Below are 16,821 nucleotides of genomic sequence, written 5' to 3'. Positions count from 1 at the left end.
TGATCCCAGTTGCCTCTAGCACAGACCCAGTCCCTCCCAGTATGATCCTACTCTGATGCCATGATGATCCCAGTTGCTCCCAGCTTGGTCCTAGCTGCTCCCAGTTGCTCCCAGTCTGATCCCAGTTGTTCCCAGTGGCCCCTGTGTTATGTTTGGGAATGGGAGGAAATGTAGGGAAGTGATGCAAAGTTTTTTGTGTATCTGACAGTCTGTTGAGCTGCTGAAAAGCTAGACACGCTTTTGTGAAACACACATGGTAAAGACCAAAAAATTCAGAAACTTTTCTTTTCTTTGTTGGTCGGCAGGGAGCTGCTGGGTTTCGGTTTGGGCTTCAGCTCTGTGTCTGGGCTGGGCTGGGCCGTCTTGCTGCAGGCTGGGCTTCTTTTCTATTTCCTGGGCTGCTTGCTGGCTTCTCTCTCCATGGGCTCTGGTTTGGCCGGGCTGGGCTTCAGCAGCTGCCGGGCAAGGAGACAGGGGAGGCTGCGGAGCTTTAGCCAGAGCAGGGCTGGCTGTGGCTGCGAAGATCTCGCTGTCAGGCTGCTGCTTCTTCTTCTTCTTAGCCTGGCTGAGACCAGAGACTTCTGTGGCTGGCGTAGAAAACTAAACACTAACTACAAAGCTGATCTGAACACAACTGAGCCACAGCTTTCTGTTAGTAGTTATTGGTGGGTTAGGTAGGCTTCAGGCGTGATGTTAACTTTTTCAGTGCTTCAGTCTTCTTCTGAGTGAGAGAAAAGAACAACATGCACGTATATTAAAAACAAGATGAAGATATTAAAGGTAATAAAGAAGAAGGTAAGTAAGGCCCAGATGGGAGGGGGAGAAGATGCTTTGTTTTTAGAGCTGAAATCCTCTTGTAAGCTATAAAGAAAAGACTCTTTTCCCTTATAACACATAAAACTATAAGGAAATGAAAGTGTTTGAATTGATATTAGGTAAAGGCTTCTATGTTAAAGTAAGCAGATGTTGAAATAGCTGTAATCTCATGAGAAGTTTGCACAAAGAAAGAGCACAGTCTTGTGCTTCTAAAAATGAAGATCTGTGCTCCCAGAGATGAAGATGATTTTAGAGATAGATAATGAGAACTTTTGCCTTTGAACAGTTCATCTTTAAAACAATACCCCATCAATCAACATAGCCCGTCTCCAAGCTGTGGGAAGGTTTGTAGAAATAAGAAAGATTTTACGATAGCAAGGTTCCCCTGGCAGTTGTTATTCATGACAAAATTGAGAACCACGAGAAAACTGTTTTTTTCCTTTTGTAGAAAAGTCTCCATAACTTTATCAAGAGGGACTTCTCTCCCTAAGTGAACTAAAAAAAGACTCTTTGAGAGGTAGTAAACTGACTAGAAATCTTAAGTTTAGTTTCTTTACATTGTCAGTGAGAAAGAAAAACTTGTGGGGAGAAGTATTCTAAAAAGTTTGCTTTGATTCTTACTACCTTTTTTTTTCTTTTTACTTACTATTATTAAAATTTTTCTTTCTACCCTTTTAAAGTTTTGAGCCTGCTTTACCTTTCTCCTAATCCTATCTCACAACCAAAAATAAGTGTATTAGTAATTAACCAACACCAAACCCACCACATTCTTTAGTGCATTAGCCAAAAAAAATCTCAAAATTAAAGAGATCTTATATTAGCAAACCAAAACCACGACACCCTAGCACAGACCCAGTCACTCCCAGTATGACCCCGGTAGGAATCCACTGTGATCCCAGTCTTCCCAGTTGCCCCCAATGTAGACTCAGTGACTCCAGTCACTCTCAGTGTGTTCCCAGTCATCCCCAGTATGGTTGCAGTCACTCCCAGTATATCCCAGTGGGTCCCACTATGATCCCTTTTGCCCCAGTTCTGGCCCTGCTGAGTCCCAGTGTGCTCTGATCCTGCTCCCAGTGGGTCCCAGTGCTGGGCACGGTGAATCCCAGGGTGTCCTGGTGTATCCTGGAGTATCCTGGTGTGTCTTGGTATGTCCCGGTGTATCCCAGTATATCCCGGTGTGTCCCAGTGTATCCCAGTGTGTCCCGGTGTATCCCAGTGTATCCCAGTTTATCCTGGTGTATCCCAGTGTATCCTGCCTGGTGTATCCCGGTGTCCCAGTCCATCCCAGCCTGTCCCAGTCCATCCCGGTCCGTTCCCTTCACTGGGAGTGACTGGGATCATACTGGTGGAAAGTGGAATCTTACTGGACCAAGTGGATGTGACTGGGAATGACTGTGAGTATGCTGAAGGCAACTGGGATATACTGGGAGTGTCTGTAACCATGCTGGGGGTGTCTGGGAACACACCGAGAGTCCCAGCAGGTCCAAGGACACCGTGGTGGCACTATGGAACCTCATGGAACCAAGGGGATCATTGTGGCACCCCTGGAGCCCATGGAACCAAGGGGCCTTGGTGACACAGCGGGGCTTCATGGACTCAGAGACCATTATGGTTCTGTGGGGCCTGATGGAACCATGGAGACCATTGGGACCCTTCAGGGCCTCGTGTCACCAAGGGGGCATTATGGCACCTCAGGGACACATGGAAGCAAGGGACCATTGGGTCTCATGGAACTGAGGGAACATGGAACAGGCCTGGCTGGCTTGGCCTCCCAGGGGCCACTGGACAGCTCTGGCTGATGTTGGAATGTCAAAGGCTGCCTTTCATCAGCTCCTGGAGCACTGCGGCTCTGTGCTTTCCTTGCTAGGAAAGGAACTGTCAATCTCTTCTAATTACTCATGGCCAGAACTGGGATTTCAACTCCAAATTTTTCCCATAGGAATATTGCCAGGACAAGTGTGGCAGGCAGTGTTTTCAGGAGAGTCACCTCCCATCTGTCCCCAAAACACTGGGGAAGGCTCCGTGCTTTCCTCCCTATGAGAAAGAACTGTCCTACTTCTCCAGGCATGCATGGCTGAGATTGGTCTTCCACCTCCAGAATTCCCTAAATCCAAAGACTGCTCCCAAAAAAAAATCTGCCATTCCTGACAAGTCTGGCTGGCCTTGGCCTAGCGAGACTCTCACCTGCCTTCCAAACACTGAGGCTCTGTGCTTTCCTTCCTATGGAACAAAACTGTCCTTCTCAGCCAGGTGCCCATGGCCACAACTGGGATTTCACTTCCAGCATTCCCTGTTGTGACAGACTGGAGGAGATTGTTGGCTCTAAACATTTTGTGTGGGGGGGAGGAAGGGGCAGGTCCAGCCTTGCCCTGCCCTGGAGCCCCAATCCCCCCAGAGCCTCTATCCCAGCCCAGCAGTGTCTGCCAGTCCCTGGCACAGCACAGGCAATGCTCCACAGCCACCTCTGCAGCCCCAGCCCAGCTCCTGAGGGACCAAATGAGCCCAAGCCCCACCTGGGGGAAGGGCCCAGAGAGACCAAGGGGTATTGAAGGCTGACCACAAGGCAAGCACACATCTTGACCCTGCCTCCTGTTGTAATTTCTATCTGAACACTGCTGGAATCCAGGAGTTGGTAACTCTGTGTGTGCTCCTCTGTATCTTTTCAGCCAACAAAGCCAAGGGAAGGCACAGTTCCATCAAATGCAAAAGTCATTCCTCTGCTGGATATTAAATCCACTTTCCACAGCAGACAGCCTCAGAGAAATGGAAAGCACCTTCTGTGCCCAGCACAGAGCCCAAGGTCCCCCCAAACCCTCCCTGCCCCAATTCTGCCCAGATTTGCTCTTTGCACACACGAGTCACACACTGAAGTCAGGAGCTCCCTCCATGCCCAGAGGGAGGAAAAGAGAGAAAGGGGATGAAGAGCTCTCCTGTGCAGAGCCAAGGTCCAAGTGCTCTGGGATGTCCCAGCAGCATCTGACATGTCCACCATCCCCCAGAGATTTCCGCACAGGAACAGTTTTAGACAAAGGCAAAAGAAAAGGCAATTCTGTGAGATATAAACACAATTAAGATGTTGACTAATATGATATTTATTTCAGCTTCAGAAAGATTGGGCAATTCCCTGAAGCTCAAAGCATGAAACCAGTCAGCTGAAGGGCACTTGAATGACCAGAAAGCACCGGGAGGATTGCTGAGGATTTTTTGGAGGACAATGGACATATGCAACATGTTCACAATCCAGCCTTCATAGAACCTGAGTGAGGTCACCATGCCCTTGAAGGACACAAAAGAAGGAGAACACGCTCAGCAGCAGACGGTTCAGGATGCAAAGGCAGACAAGAAAACCACAGCGAGATGCATGAAGAAGAAAGACTAACTAAAATTAACTGAAATATCAAAATGCGTGCGTAAAAAGGATTTAACCAATCATGTATCAGCTTGAGGGGTGAACAATAGAGAACAATATAAATATGGCTTGCTTTTTGTAATAAATTGGTTTCCCTTATCATATTAATCATGGTGTGATGTCCCATTAATGATCCTCTGCACCTGGGGACCAGAAATGCATGCAAGCCTCCACCCCAAGAGACATTATGAATTCAAAAAACATGGCCATTAACTGCTTTATACCAACACAGAGTAATGGCAACCAAAATGCAGTCAGAACAGGGTTTTTTCCACTCTCTCTCAAGCCCCACACGTTGGGCACCAAATTTTGTCCTGGTTTAGGGCAAATTTGGGAGAAAACCTCCAAAGGGGCTCCTCCAGAAAGCAAACGCACATTGCCCCTCCCCACAACTGGGTCAGGAAGGATTCCCTGGAGAGAAGTGGAAAGAACCTGTTTATTTAACAGGCAAAGCACCCCCAGCACACAAAATGAACAATACCAGGTGACAACACTCTTTCACCACTCTGAAAAAGATGACAAATTCAGAAAGTCTCTCTTGGGAGTGGTCGCTCTGTTATCAGTCCCTCTGGTGCTGGGGCAGCTGCTGCAGCCACAAGGTGCAAACTCTCAGTGTTTCCCAGGTCCCAGTCCGGAGCAGGTTTGAGTGGTTCCAAAAAAGAGAAAGGAAAAACAGTCCAGGGAAAAATTCGGAGTGCTTAGCTAAACTAAGTAATGAGCAGAAACAAAAGCAAGAGCAAAGCAAAAAGCCAAGCAAAAAGCAAAAGCAGCACCATGCACTGCCCTGTCTCTGTGTCCCGCCAGCCGTGGGGGAGCGGCTGATAACAAAACCAAAACAAAACTTCGCTCTTCAGAGCCAGTCTTGAAGGCACAGAACATAATATCCAGCATAAACAGAACACATGGATGGGGATACAAGCATCATAACGTCACCATAGGACAGTCCTGCACCCAAAATTCTGTCCTGCACCCACTGCTGCATCCTGAGTCCTGTCCTGCACCCCGAGCCCCGTCCTGTACCCAAATTCTGTACTGTCCCATACCCCAAACTCAAAGCTGCCCCCAAACCCCAACCCCACCCCTCATTTATCACCACATTCCTGTTCCACACCTTCTCTTCAACTCCTCCCCCTCTCCCACCCCTGTCCCACCCCCAAATTTATCCCATGTCCCTGATCCCCTCCCTGTTCCCTCCCCAACCCAGCCCTTCCCCGCAGGCCAAGTGGGCGGCAGCAGCAGTGGCAGCTGGTGGGGGCCGGTGGAGTTGGAGGTGCTGCAGCCCCTGAGCCTCCTCACCCTGGACACGCTCCAGAAGTGCATCTTCAGCTATGAGACCCACGGCCAGGAGTGATTGACACCTGTCCCCACTGATCATCTGTAAGAGACACTCTGAGGTTTCCCTCAGCTGCCTCACGACCGCTGTGACGGAGACTGAAGTCCCCTCCCAAGGGCTGAGACTGAGACCCCTATGACTCTAACACAGGGGGCTGGCCGAACTGAAGCCAGATGTTTGCCAAGTGTTGCCTGCAGGTGTGTTCCCTGGACCAAGAAAACAATTGGTCTCACTCACTGCTGAGAACATGGACTGTCTGTAAACTCACCTGTTCCCTCTCGGTGGTTTCAATAGACTTACCTGCTCCCCCCCTTGGTGGAGGACTATAACAGAACCAAGACTTTGAGATTCTCCCTGACGTGACAAGACGGATCTATTGGCTGGACCACGAGGGTTTCATCTCTCCACTGGCAGCTATTCCTCCCCTCTTTCTCTCTCTCTCTCTCTCTCTCTCCTTTATTCTCCTTTCTAATCCTTCCATCGCATCTGCTGTGGGCACTCAACAAGAGGTGCATTTGTTTTGATTAATACCAAAATCCCCTTCCGTGTTGCTTTTGCACTCAGATCAGTTAACAAACCATCATGACCCTCGCTTGTACGAGCGGATCATGACACCATCCTGGTGGCCCTACCATTGTCCCTGCTGGCCATCCTGGTGGCTGTGCTGGCTCTGCCATGGTCCCCACTGGCCATCCTGTCCAATCACTGTCCCTGCTGGCCATTCTGGTGGCCCCAATGGTCCTGCTATCATCCATGCTGGCGGCCACAGTGTCCCCACATCGTCCCTGGTACAGGCAGCCCAGCGAGTACATCCTGCTGCTCACCAAGGTGGGGCTGGGGTGGTGGCCATGGGGCATGAAAGTGGTCAAGAGAGTGGTGGTGGCCATGGAAGGATTGACCATAGAGGCCAGTAGGATGCTGGTGGCCATGGGAGGCTTGGACATAGACTGGTGGCTACAGGGGAACAGTGGTGGCCATGGGCAGCATTGACCATAGAGCTGGTGGCCAGTGGGATGGTGGTGCCATAGGGTGGTGGCCATGGATGGGATTTGGCCCCAGGTGGCCCACAGACTGGTGGCCCCAGTGGCCCGTGGCTCATCTTGCCTCTGCAGGACGAGAATGGCCGCACCCTGTCGGACGAGGACATCGCGGCTGAGGCTGACACCTTCATGTTTGAGGGTGAGCATGAGCTCCCAGGTGCCACTGGGGAGGAGCCACTCCAGTGTCCCCTCACTCACCCAGTGTCCCCACAGGCCATGACACCACGGCCAGTGGCCTGGCATGGCTCTTCTACAACCTGGCCGGCCATCCTGAGCACCAGGAGCGATGCCGCCAGCAGGTACAGGAGCTCCTGGCTGGCCGGGACACTGCAGACATTGAATGGTGAGATGTCCCCAGGGCCACCCCGGTCATGTGGCTTGGGGACACAATGCCACCCCCGCTTGTCCCCAGGGACGACCTGTCCCAGCTGCCCTTCACCACCATATGCATCAAGGAGAGCCTGCGGCTGCACCCTCCTGTCACTGCTGTGTCCTGGCGCTGCACCGAGGACATCCCCCTGTGTGATGGCTGTGTCATCCCCAAGGGTATGGCATGGCCAGGGTGTCCCCAGTGTCACCACCCACCCTCATCTGCTGTCCCTAAAGTGGCCATTCCCATCCCACCAGGGGTCATCTGCCTGATGAGCATCTATGGGACCCACCACAACCCAGACCTCTGGCCCAAGCGTGAGGTAGGGCCACCCTATGAGGTGTCCCTGTCACCATGGTGGTGACAGCTGTGTCCCCTCGGTGTGACTGTGTTGGTGTCACCCCAGGTGTTCAGTCCTCTGAGGTTCAGTCTGGAAAACAGCAAGGAACGGTCCCCGTCGTCCTTCATCCCCTTCTCTGCTGGCCCCAGGTATGTGCTGGAGTGGGGACAGGAGTGTCCCCAAATGTCACCCCTGTCCCTGGCTGGGTTCACAGTGCGGTGACAATGGGGAGGAGCAGGGAATAAATGGCAGCATGAAAGGGACAGTATCATGGTGGTGGTGGGGATGTGTTGTCCTTGGCCATGGGACACCCCATGGCATGGACATGTCAACCCATGGACTTGTCTCTAGGCCACTTGTGTCACCATCCATGGCCATGTCCCCCATTTCCTCATCCATGGCCATAGAGCCCCATGTCACCATCTCTATCTGTGACACCTCCCATGCCCAATATCGCCATCCACAGCCATCTCCTTGTCCCCATCCCCACCATATCCCCACCCAGGTCCTTGTCCCCATCCCCACCATATCCCCACCCAGGTCCTTGTCCCCATCCCCACCACATCCCCACCCAGGTCCTTGTCCACATCCCCACCACATCCCCACCCAGGTCCTTGTCCCCATCCCTACCATGTCCCCACCCACGTCCTTGTCCCCATCCCTACCATGTCCCCACCCAAGTCCCACAATGTCACCATCCACGTCTTAGTTGAATGTCTTTATATTTACCCCAATGTTGGGTGAAGGATAATGAAAAATGAAAGAAAATAAAGGCCAAAATAAAAGCATTTATGTGTCCATGCTGGCTGAGTATCCGTGTGCCTGGGCGGGTAGAAAGGACCTTTTCTAGAAAGATTTCCACTCCATTGTCTCCAAAATCCTGGGTTTTGCCCCAGTCAATCACCATTTGGCTGTGGAAGATGCTGGTGGGCCAGAGAGAATTAGAATCATGGAATGATTCAGGTTGGAAAAGACCTCCAACACCATTTGGAATTCTGGATGCCACTCGAAGCAATGACTGGATGCAAAAGGTGAGACTGTTTTGGGGTCAAAAGTAAAAAACTGTGCTGTCCACTATGAAATTCTGATGTCTGTTTGCATCCCAATGGATTTTTCTCTGGCCGTGTCCAAGTGCCCAAGGAGAGCCAGGAAGATGTGGGGACCACCAGCCAGGTGTCTTCCCAACATGGATCACCAGGATCATGGATGACCAAGTCTCCGCCCAGCGAGGGTCACTGTGGACCATCCAGTGGGGGTCCCCAATGGGGGATGGAGTTGAAGCAGCACTCAAAGCTCTTCCTGTCACTGTAGGACACAAAACAACACGAGCGCACACACTGCTGCTCTCAAGGGGAAGAAAAGGGAAGTTTATTTCCTGACTCCAACATTTACAGTTTTCTAAAAGCGACCGTGGATTGGAGGGTGAAAGTGCCACCTCTCCAATGACACTGGACAAACTAACAGTCCATCATATTTTTCTTCTTCTATAAAAGAATGCCAAACAAGAAGTTATTTACAGAAAGTGTTTGAGAAAGTTTGCTACAAGAATGTAAACATTAGAAGGCTCAGAAAATCTTTAAAAATCAAGGCAACACTCTTCCTGCACACAGGGCACTTGTTGGGCATCCCTTACTGCTGCCTCCCTTGGTGTTGGGTCACGGCAGAGTTCTGGGAGAAGTTCTTCCCACACTTGGGACACTGTCAGGGCCTCTCCCCAGTGTGGATCCACTGGTGGGTGACGAGAGTGCAGTTTTTCTAAAAGCCCTTCCTGCAGTCAGGGCAGCAGAAGGGCCTCTATTCTGTGTGAATCTGCTGATGCTTGAGGAGACGGTATCGGCTCTGAAACCTCTCCCCACACTCAGAACACTCATAGGATCTCTCCCCAGTGTGGATTCTCTGGTGGGCAATCAGCCTAGAGTTCTGCCTGAAGCATTTCCCACATTCCCCACACCTGTAAGGCCTCTCCCTGGTGTGGATCGTCTGGTGCAGAATCAGCCTAGTGCTCTGACTGAAGCTTTTCCCACATTCCCCACACCTGTAAGGCCTCTCCCCAGTGTGGATCCTCTGGTGGACACTCAGGCCGGAGGGGTCGATGAAGCTTTTCCCACATTCCCTGCACTTGTAGGGCCTCTCCCCAGTGTGGATCCTCTGGTGGGCATTCAGATGGCAGCTCTGCCTAAAGCTTTTCCCACATTCCCTGCACTTGTAGGGCCTCTCCCCAGTGTGGATCCTCTGGTGCAGAATCAGGCTGGAGTTCTCAATGAAGCTCTTCCCACACTCTGAGCACGTGTAGGGGCACTCCCCAGTGTGCATTGTCTGGTGGATGATCAGGCGGGAGCTGTCACGGAAGCCCTTCCCACACTCCCCACACACAAAGGGTCGTATCCCAGTGTGGATCATCTGGTGGAGTTTCAAGCTGGAGCTCCTCCTGAAGCCCTTCCCACATTCTCCACATTTATAGGGCCGTTCATTGGTGTGGATCCTCTGGTGGGCGATCAGTTTGGAGTTGATCCTGAAGCTCTTCCCACATTCCCCACACTTGTGGGGCCGTTCATTGGTGTGGATCCTCTGGTGGACAGTCAGGTGGGAGCTGATCCTGAAGCTCTTCCCACATTCCCTACACTCATAGGGCCGTTCCCCGGTGTGGGTCCTCTGGTGGATGAGCAGGTGGTCGCTCCTGCCGAAACTCTTCCCACATTCCAAGCACTGGTGGGGCTTCTTGCCATCATCAAGCTGCTGATGGACCACCACTTCAGCGCTCTGGCCAGATCTCTGGCTGCCTTCCAGGCACAGGCTGAGTCTCTCCTCCTCGGAGCACCCTGGGCTGGGTTTGCAGCCCCTCCTCTTGAGGGATCTCCGGGGCTTTTCCTCCCCAGTGGATTCCTGTGCCCTGGAGCCGCTCAAAATGGCCTCTTCCACCAGGTTCTGCTGTGAGGATTTGTCCTCCCTGGTCTCCATCCTCAGCTCCTTCCCTGGGGGAGGAAGGACAAGGAGAGGCTGGGATTTGCCTCCGTGCCACAGGGAAGGGGAAGGAGATCCCCCCAGTGCATCCCTGGCTGGACAGCATCAGCAGTGGGGCTGTGCTGCAGCTGGGGCCGTGCTGGGCTGGGAGACGGAGCAGGACAGAGGGGAAAAGGGGCACTGACTTCCTTCTCACCTGCCTCAGTGCCCTGGGGCATCTTCCTCTTCCTCACAGCCTTCTCCATCCAGATGAGGTTTGGGAGTGGGAAATCCTGATTTGGGGGAAAAACAAGATGTGAGTGCATTGCCTTCGGAGGTCCCACTGGCCAAGTCCATCTCTAGAAGTCACCGGACGTCTGGTGGCCAGAAATACCTCCAAAAATCAAGGAGTCCAAAAACCTCTCCCAGGAGTTCCCTGTTTCCAGTGTCCTCACTTTGGGCTTATGGGGGTCCCTCTTCTCAGAGCTGCTGGGGGGGCTGTGGGCCTGGGCATTCCCCCTCTCCCGGGTCCTGCTTACACAGGCTGAGGGTCTTTTGGGGGTCCCAGGGGTGAAATTATGATGCTCGTATCCCCATTTGTCTGAAATAAGCTTTGCACCTTTAACACTGGTTCTGAGAGCAGAGAGGGAGGAAGAAGAAGCACGGAGTTTGTTTTCAGAACCTCTCTCACTCCTCCACATTCCTGCTCCTCTCTTGTCTGCAGATGGACAGACAGCGGGACAGAGCCCTCCTTTGCTGTTAGTCAGTTTGAGCTAGCAGAGGAAGAGAAGCTCCCTGGACTGTGGTTTTTGGTTTATCCTTTTCTTTGGACCCGTCTAAACCTGCTCTGGATTGAACACCCAGAAGAGCACCAGGTGCTCACACCTGTGCCCCACCGGGGCTGGGCCACGGCATTTCCAGCACCAGAGAGACTGATAAGAGACTGATAAGAGACTGAGCAAGCCATGCTACAGCTCACGGAGGGACTTTGTGAGTTTGTCATCTCTTTTGGAGCAGCAAGAGATTTTATTGTTTAATACTGTTCATTTTTGGGGCTGGTGAGTGCTTTGCCTGTTCAATAAACAGTTTTTTCCACTTCTCTCAAAGAAAATACTTTTCCAGAACCAGCTGGAGGAGGGGCCACTTGACTTTGCTCTTCTACAGGAAACACCTTTAGAGTTTTTCCTCCCAAAATTGCCCTAAGCCAGGACATTGGCTTTGAAGGTCCCACTGGCCAAGTCCATCTCTAGAAGTCACTGAGTGTCTGGTGGCCAGAAATACCTCCAAAAATCAAGAATTCCAAAAACCTCTCCCAGGAGTGCCCCGTTTCCAGTGTCCTTATTTTGGGCTTATGGGGGTCCCTCTTCTCACAGCTGATGGGGGGCCTGTGGGTCCTGGGCATTCCCCCTCTCCCGGGTCCTGCTCAGGCATGCTGAGGGGGTTTTGGGGGTCCCAGGGCTCACCCTCCCCTGATTCTGTGGAAATTGTTTTTGTGACACGTGCCAATTGGGAACGGAAACAGCAAATGCTTCTATCTGCTGTGTCCAAAACAAGACACAAAGAAAGGTTTTGAAACTTTCTGACCAAATAGACAAATAAAGCATCAAAATCAAAGAAGTATAGTAGAGCAAAAGAGATGAGGCAGCAAGACGACTGATGCTTAGAATAAAATAGAGGAAGTTGGGGTAAAGCTAAGAGATATTGTAACAAAGCAATTAAAAGCTTATGTATAATAAAAAGCTTGATGCACTTGACAAATCATGTAGCAGACACCAGTGCAAGGCCTCCCTCCAGACAATCACAAGAAGGATAGCAATCAATGACCACCTAGAAATATTGTGAAATTACTGCTCCCAGCTTATTGATATTTGCTAATTTGGACTAACCAAGCATATTGGAAAATGCTTTGTAGGCTTAAAAACGGTATATATAATTTACTGAACTGTGTGTGCTATGAGTGGAGCAGTGACTCCCCAGCCACCCAGCGCTGCGTGCTTGCTTTAAAATAAAAGGTATAGAAGTAAAATTCACATTCGCTATTGAAATTTTACATCAGGTGTTCCAGGGTCCCCTTTCTCCAGCATCCCCCCACTCTAGGCACTCAGCGCTTCCCCTGCTCCCCTTTGCACTCCTGAGAGATCCAAAAGTACCCCCTTCATCAAATAAATTAAAAATACCTCTCTCAGCGACACCAAAATATATTTGGGACTCAACTCCTGTGAAAAACGCCAATCACTTGTTTTTAAAATTTTAAAAGTTTAATAGTAATAAAATGGTTCTAAAAACAGTAATACAATTAGAGTAATAATAATTTGGACAATTTGAATTAGGACAATATGAGACAACAAATACAAAGAATTATGGATGTCCGGGTACCTTTTTCTGGGCAGCACGAGCCTGAAAAAGGGCACCGGTTAACAAAGATTAACCCTTAAAAACAATAACCCGTTGCATATTCATACACCTCATACATGATGCATAAATTCCATTCAAACACAGGATTCTGTCTGGCCATCATCAACTTCTTCCTTCTAATCCTAACAGCCCCTTTGAGGCGGGAAGAAGTTCGTTTCTTCTGGTAAGAGAGCAAAAAATTCTTTTTTCTGAAAGATTCAGGTGTCCTGTGGCTGCTATCTGATGCGAGTGCCTCATTCCTTTCTTTAAAAAAACCTCACTGACATAGTTCTTCTTTTAACTACAAAAGTTACCTTTTAATTACAAGACTACATTTATTATTAAACTGTTAATACAGCACTACTAATCAATACACCAAAATACATATGGTAAATGTGAAAATGCCTGTATTTTATGATTGGCTTCTCGCAAATATTAAATGAATATTATATGTGTTGTGTTAGAAAGTAATGCTGTATTAATTCTCTTAAGTACCATGTTAAATATAGTTTTAGGTTATAAAAATTGTTAAAATAGAAACGATGCCACGTAGGATACTTTTTTAAAGAAAGGACTTCCAGCGAGATAGCAGCCACAGGACACCTGAATCTTTCAGAGAAAAATAATTTATTGCTCTCTTACCAGAAGAAACGAACTTCTTCCTGCCTCGAAGGTGCTGTTAGGATTCAGAGGAAGAAGCTGACACTGACCAGACAGAATCCTGTGTTTGAATGGAATTTATGCATCATGTATGAAGTGCATGAATATGCAATGGGCTATTGTTTTTAAGGGTTAATCTTTGTTAGCGGGGGTCCTTTTTCGGGCTCATGCTGCCCAGAAAAAGGTACCCAGAGGTCCGTAACTCTTTGTATTTGTTGTCTCGTATTGTCCTAATTCAAATTGTCCAAATTATTATTACTCTAATTGTATTACTATTTTTAGAACCATTTTATTACTACTAAACTTTTACAATTTTTCACACACCATAAGCACACGTACCTTTGCTTAAAACAATGCTTGCTTATTTCGAATACAATACCTGCTTGTAAGCCTTAAAACACAACACACAGAGCTCCATTCTTAAGCTTTAACCTTCCTAATATCTTGCTTGTCGGCGGAAGGGAACCAGGACATCAATTTGATCATCACAGGCTCGATTTTATTGATCAGTACGGCGGGTTAAATACAGTTAATAATGAGCTTCATACATATTGCAAAAGTTGAGCTCAGGATTGGTCAGTTACATATCAGCACCTATGCCTACTTCTACATTCCTATGGTTCTACTTTTGATACTTTCTACATATTCTTAGGATATATTCAGGACTAATCTCAACTCCCTATCCTCATGTTGCAGCAAGGTCACTGCTGACTCTTCCTTTCAGCTTGCTGACTGCTGACTTTTCTCCTTCAGCTTAACCAGTGGCATTATGTCAGTATGGCCTTTCTCAGCTAACCAATTATTAATAATACTCTCCACATTTCCCCCGTTTTCTTCTTGAGCAAGGAGATTAGTTTGCCATGTTTTTGCTATTGTACGGCTGACCATGTTTTGAATACAGTTAAAGATACAAGGCAAAATAAGCAAAAACAGTAAAATTACACTCAGCAGTCCTATAGCATAGATCACAAGGTTCCTCAGCCACGGTCCGAGTCCCAGGCCTTTAAGCCATTCGTCAATTCCTAAACCGTCTTCTTCCTTAAGTTTGTGAAGTCCCTGTTGTAATTCTTTTATCTTAGTGTGAATGGACACTGAATGATCAGACAGATTCATGCAACACATTCCCTCGAACTCTTCACATCCATGTCCTTGTGTTAAGAGCAAAAAATCTACAGCAGCTCTATTTTGCAAAACAGCATGGTTAACACTTTGCACATCTGCAGTTAACATGTCTAGAATTTGTGATGTCTTGTTCAGCTCATCCCTTGCCCAGCATCCTAATTGTTTTGCTAAATTCATGGCTTTATTGGCAGATCCTCCTGGTAAGATAGTTGAAACAACCACCTGTTTGAATGTGCCCCAAAACCGTGGATCTCCTATCTTGCTGCAGTCTAAGTCATGTATGCTACGTTTTTTCCTGTTTGAATTTTGACTCAGCTGCATTAGCAAGGACACATTAGGATGAAACAGTGACAATTTTCCCAAAAAACAGGGTCCACCCTGTGGTTTAGCTGGTATACCACTCCATGCCCTGTCTCCACAAATCAAAAATATTCCTGTGGCTAATTTCATTGGTGCTGTGATATTTGTGCCGTTACATTGACTGTAATGCTGTGGAGAGAATTCACTCACATTCAGGGATGAATCTAGGGTGGCCCATGTTTCTTTAGGTTGGTTTAAATTCTGAGCACCCAAAAGTTTGAAGCTAAACCATCCACCAGCTGTAGTGTTAGATATGCTGGCATTTGTACTTCCAAAAAGATCCAATTCCTCAGGAGGAGAATGCAAAGAAGTGTTAAGTGATTGGATTAGTAAGCATTGACGATAGCCATCACTCTGACCTGCAGTATACCCTTGTTGCACCGGCAATGTGATGTTTGACATGTTAGACATACATAAGGTTTGATTGTTTATCAAACTGCAAAATTCTCCCGGAGACCACACCGGAAGTCCCACCAGGCATGTTCGAAATGGGTTAGTGACTCCTCCAAGACTAAGACAAAGTGATGATTGGTTAGTTTGATTAGCAAGTGTTACCCATAAATTTTCCCTTGGTTGACTAAAGTGTGTTACTCCTACTGCTTCACTTGCTACAGCATTGAGCAGTATTACAAAAACAAACCTCATTTTTCTTTCTGCTTGCTTTGCTTCTCCTTTTCTTCCTTCTGCTTACGTTGTTTTTTCTTTCTTCGCTGTCTTTTCCCTGGTTTGCTAGATTGTCTATTGTAAGGCTGAGTCAATTCTTGAATATACTGATCTAATTCTAAATCAGCATCCTTGCTCACAGGTATAGCATGAGGTAAGTTTGAAGGCAAATCAGCTTTGCGGCGAGCTGCTATGATGCGTGAGGCTTTAGTAATTTCAAATATTCTAAGGTTTTCCTGTAACTTCCACCTAAGATATGCTATAATCACTTGTTCTGCACTCTCAAAGAGCTGTAATCCTGTCCGTCCTGGCAGGCCAGTACTTTGTTCAAGAGCTCTAACCCAGATATGATTTCGAATCCACTTTCCAAAACAAGATGTACACCATAAATATCCCAATGACCTCTGTGGATACCAATAAACCTGATTACAATCTGCACAATGCAAAGCTACCCATGCATTGCATTTATCATTATCCCTTTTGCAAACATAACAAGGAAGTGAGTATAAGAAAGGAACAGTATAAAATTGTGGTTCTTCAATCCAAAGCAACCAATTCAATGGTGGTGATCGCAAAGCCTCTTCAGCTTTTTTACTATATGAGGCTAACAGCTCAAGGTCTTTCTTTAACACAAGGCGTATCTTATTTCGTAATCGTAGTTCTTGTTCGTTATCCTCCTCAACAACTATATCTTCCTGAGGGTCCCACAACAGTAAAAGTGTTCTAAACATAGAAAATTAATTAGCAATCACTGATACCCCTATTCAAATGAGACCGTTCCCTTTTTTGCCTTCTTTTTCTTATCTGTCTTCAATCTTGCTGCTCCTAATTTCACTGGTCCTGCCACTTTCAAACTTAATTTTTGCAACTTGTCAATGCAGCAATCTAATGCTCTATCAGGATCCCCTTGGAAGGGTCCTACAACTGAATGCTGTGTTAAAGGCACTAATTTCCTACACCTTATAGAAACTATACGTGATTTACTTTGAACCTTAATTTTATTTACAATACATTGTATTTCCCATCGATAATAAGCAAGAACCTTCTGTTCAGGAGACTCATAAAGATTTAAAGCTATATATGCGTTTTGCCCCGTTTGTCTCCTTAATTCATCTTGCCAGCTTTTTCCCCACATATGCTCGTGTTCACAAGTATGACACCACAAATCTCGTAATAATGATTGTTCTATCCAAAAAGTTCTTTTACAACCCCCACAACGTAGAGCTATCCAGGCAGCACAATGTGGATTGTGACAGTCAAGGCAATGTAGTTTCGCTGGATCTGTTAAGTGAAAAGTTGATAATGAGTCAATGAAACCAATCAACTCCTGGGCTGTCTGGTAGTGACGTGTCAGTGCTCTGTCCACCGCTTCCG

This window comes from Melospiza melodia, chromosome 7, assembly GCF_035770615.1.
Source record: "Melospiza melodia melodia isolate bMelMel2 chromosome 7, bMelMel2.pri, whole genome shotgun sequence".
NCBI lineage: Eukaryota > Metazoa > Chordata > Aves > Passeriformes > Passerellidae > Melospiza > Melospiza melodia.
The sequence above is the reverse complement of the archived record's forward strand: the minus strand, read 5'-3'. Positions refer to the sequence as shown.